We start from the raw sequence: 4972 nt of genomic DNA on the forward strand, positions 1-4972 counted from the left end.
TGACATGTAGTTGCAGTACAAACGTCAGGTATCAGTTTGGGGGGACGGGCATCCACTAGGTGTTCCCTTTCGCAAAGTCATTAAACGTCACCATTTTTTTCACACGCTACAGTGGGCCACACAAGCACACATGCAAAATTTCGGTGCGTTTGGACCCTCGATGCATTTACTATCATTTTCTCCTTGAAAATATGGAGAAAAGGCCTCCCGACATGACACAACTTCCGTTCGTACTCCGATTATGTTGAAATTTGGCGTGGGAGACGGTGTGGGTCACTCACACACGCATGCCAAAGTTGTGTGCGTTTCGTCCATGTTGACATGTAGTTGCAGTGTCCCTGTTTTTCGGCAAACTTGCATGCCGAAAAATAACTTGCACGATGCTTTTCCTAAGGACGATGTCAACACTCCATCGGCCATTTTATGTGCTTAGGGCGATAATTTCTATATCGGCCATGTTTATGCTTAGGGCGATAATTTTATATCGGCCATATGGATCAGCAACAAAATGCAGCTAATCAAATCAATGATGATGTGGTAAAACCCTTGCACGATGTAAGAAGTTATATTGCGTCCATGGATTAAAATAAGTCCATGGAGAGTAACCAGTCATACCTGAGGATGAATTCCATGCCATCGGCATAAATAGCATAGTTGGAGAATGTGGATAATGTGTGCACCGAGGACGTTGAAACCTTCGGCTTGGTCGTTCATAATTTTCACTCTACCTTTGTCACACTTCTTGCGATGGAAGCTTGCACACCATTCCTCTTTTGAGTACTTACTTTGGGAACCCATGCCGTGTTCCTTTCTTTAAGTTTTTGTGCACTAAGTTTTTGTAATTTCTTTTTTTGCCAATAAGATAAGCCGAGTGGGCACCCCGGTTGCTATTTTGTTTGAAGCAATGGCAATTCTTGTTCTACCTTGTGCACTCTCAACTTCTTCTCTTCAGATTTGGCATTTGATTGACTTGCATCGCTGCCTTTAGTAGCCAATGTCAATACTTTAATTAGCTTATTTTCATTTGAGATCAAATCTGAAGCTGCACTCTTACGTCCATCTTTTTTAACACGGTAGACTTGCTTGACCTCCTCTTTGTTCTTCCTTGAGATCTGAACCGATTCCTTATGATTGAAATGGTCTTCAACATGTGATTATTCAAATATTGATCTTCTCGGAGCTGCATTATATTGCTGAGATGGTCTAAAATAAGATGGAGAATGTGCCTTTGTATCATACCTGTCCCATGATGGATATGGATCAACATGAGCATAGGGAGGTATCCACGACATTGGCATTGGCGGCCCAAAATAAGGATATAAACAAGTTGCATTCCAATTCTTTTCTTGCCAATATTGATCTTTGGATTTGCGCCTAGGGGGTGATCTTGATGCTTTTGCATTAGTTGGTCGATAAGCACAGTTCTCCTCACTTATCTTCTGATATTTTTCCAATAGTTGTGCGAAGGTGACTTTCAGCTTCTTACCTTTGTGCTTATGTCGTCCTTTGTTTTCTTTGGTTGTGCTTGCACCGGTCTTTGGATTTTCTTGTTGCCGCCCCAGTCCTTGGCGTCTCCACTGTAGCTTCGATGGAATTCTTGCCCTCAAGATTATGTTCATTATGCTTTTTAACAACTTCTTTACTTGAAAGCTTGATCCCATCACCTGCAGTTTTTACCTTCTCTTTAAATGGATCACCTTGAATCAACCGATGCAAAAACCTTTTAACATCGGGACCAATTGGAATAGACTCGTTATCTCTTGGTGTCTCAACAAATTTCAATCATCCTTTATCAATGGCCGATTTAACTATTTGACAAAACATGTTGCAATCCTCAATACTATGCTTGAATGAATCATGCAACTTACAATAAATTCGTCCTTGGATAGATGGCTTGACATGGTGATCAAGAATTCTAATGTAATTATTTTTCAACAACAAATCAAAGATTTGATCGCACATGGTTGAATCGAAGGTATACGTTTTGTTTTTTAGCCGATCTTGGTGTGCGAACGGGTTTGGAAGTAAGCAAACGAATGGTTCAGATTTAGAATCTCCGCATTCGGCTATGCATTGTGTTTTACACCCTATATCCGATGTATTTGGATAAGATATTTTATTAGCATCGGATTTCTCAAAATAATTTGACCTTGGCTTTAAATTTCTGAAACGAAAATAGTTAGAATACACATGTCTCAATTGAGACCAAGTGCAAGCCAAGTAAGAAACAAGCGAAGCTACCCAATTAGATATGAAATTTTGATAAAGCAACGGAGAAAACTTTGGCTGCAATAATAGGTCACTATCGGTCTTTATAAATGGCACAATAGATTGACGGATATGTTCTATAACAATTTTATTGCTAACAAGTAAATTTCCCTTCATCATTGGTCTTTCAAAATTACTTATGAGAATTTCTCTTATAGAAGCATCAACAATAAAGTTGCGACCAAATCGGAAGATAGGTAAATCACTTGCTAGACATACCTTTTCAAACACGTTGGGAGAGCATGATGGTTGCATTACTTGAACTATAGGTTGTTCCTCTTTCGAATAGCTCCCCAACACCTTGTCATCCTATTTTTCTAGAATAGATTCGGCATACGTAATGTTTGATTCGGTCTTCTCAATGGCCGAATTAACTTTGTTATCCGAATCACCATCTTTTTTGATAATTCTATCCACACCCAATGCTTTCTCTTTTTGACATAATCTAGCTTGAATTGCAGCAGAATTAATAGGCTTTCCCTCTTTTATTAATTCATGTAGAAAAACATTGCATTCGTCCCAAAAAGACGTAAGATTTTTCTTAATGACCCAATCTGGATAGAATTGCCACTGATGTAAGATTTAGACTCTTTTGGTAATGATATGTCACCAAAATTCTGTAATTGTGTTGGGGGGACATGATATGCCATGGTAGTAGGTGAAGGCATTTGTGCTCCTGTAGAAGTTTCACTTATTCGACCATGACCATGAAGGTGGGGAGCCGAATTATGGACATCAACAGTTGCGTATGGTGCCAGAAAATTAGTAGCATGAGGTGTAGCATATGATGTTTGAGGGTAATTGGTCGTATAACTAGTAGTAGCATGGCCAATTCCCCTATCCACTGGCACATTTGGATTAACAAACTGCAAGTTATTTGCCGATGAATAAAAAGTTGAAACACTTTGTTGCATCCTATTGGAAGTTCCTACATGGGGTATCTCAACTTGATTAACCGAACTCATCATGTTGTTCATCGGCATATAGATTTGTGGGGTTGCCGATGCATGGGAGTTGGGATACATATGTTGCATGTTGCTGAAATTATATGAAGTTGAAGCATGAAGATTATCTGAATCAGCTGTTGCACATAATTAGATACATTATTGATAAAACTAGGGCTAGCCGATACATTATGCTCATTAGACGATCTAGCAACAACATATGCATTATTTGCATCTACATAAGTGAAGTGGGTATTCATATTACCTTTGTAGATGTCAAACCCAAGATGACGATCTCTTCGTAGCAAGAACGGGTCGGAGACCGTTCAACGCTTCGTCCCCAGCGGAGTAGCCAAAAAGTGTGTTCGGACACAAACACGTCACCGTGTACCTCCAACTCCGAGGGTGATGCACCACAACTAACGTCGAAGGAGACCCGTCCTGAAGCGCGGTACCCAAGCAATCCGGTGGGTGCTTTTGTAGACCCGAAACGCCACGCGCCCGGGAGGGACCGCGTCTGGACGCGTGGCGGCTATTGGCTGCCCTAGGTTGGCCTGACCGCCCCTAGAGCCTTGAGGTTCGCCGCCCTGCAATGAAGAAGAATGAACGAAAAACGAGAAAGAAGAAGAACAAGAGAGAAGGAAAAGTAAAGGTAAAAGATGTAGATAGATTTGTTTGATTGTGTGTTGTTTTAATCGGCCGTCACCCCCAACATATATAAGAGGTGGCTGGACTTCCCGTACAAGCAAAGGATTTATCTAGGCTTTCCTTACAAGAAAATTACATCAACTCACGTCCAAAACCCTAGTCAAATTCGGACTGGTTTTATCCGAACTTTCCAAAACTGTTTGGATTAAACTGGCTGTACTTTGCGGGTCCTTTTTGTGGTCACAAACGACCTCGGATGGAAACGAGCCCAAAATCAATCTTGACCGTTTCGACAAGACGAACAACTTTAATGTTGAACTTTTTTTCATCAGAGGTCATCTGGAGGGTCAAATCGCTCGTGCAAGACAGCTAATTATTCACGCAACACATCAGACATACCCACATATGTGTCTTGTTCCGGGCGTCGTCTTTTTGCTCACTGGAGGGTCACGCTGTGCGGGCTCTAACTTTTGCATATGACCTCATATTGAGACGATCTTTATATCAAAATCGATCATTTCGATGAGACGAAGACAATTCATGTAGATCAGTTTACAATATGGGGCAGTCTTCGGGGCGTAATCAGCCGAATAGTGTTCTAAATACAAAATCTAAGTACTTCGAACACAACTTCGGCCTTAGAGATGAGACCGGATGACTATGGCCCAAATATCAAAGTTTTTCCTTTTCACGATACAGAACTTTCTCACTTTGAGCACTTCTCCATTTGAGGCCGTCTTAATTAAGTTCTTCGCCGTGCCAAAGTCTAGTGTCAACAAAACCTCAGGTATCGGTTTAGGGGGACGGGCATCCACTAGGTGTACCCTTTCGCAAAGTCATGAAACATCACCATTTTTTTCACACGCTACAGTGTGCCACACAAGCACGCATGCAAAATTTTGATGTGTTTGGACACTCGATGCATTTACTATCATTTTCTCCGTCAAAATACGGAGAAAAGGTCTCCCGACGTGACGCAACTTCCGTTCGTACTCCAATTTCGTTCAAATTTGGTGTGGGAGACGATGGGGGTCACTCACATGAGCATGCAAAAGTTGGGTGCGTTTCGTCCATGTTGACATGTAGTTGCAGTACAAACCTCAGGTATCGGT

The sequence above is a fragment of the Triticum aestivum genome, chromosome 2A (genome assembly GCF_018294505.1).
Source record: "Triticum aestivum cultivar Chinese Spring chromosome 2A, IWGSC CS RefSeq v2.1, whole genome shotgun sequence".
Lineage (NCBI taxonomy): Eukaryota > Viridiplantae > Streptophyta > Magnoliopsida > Poales > Poaceae > Triticum > Triticum aestivum.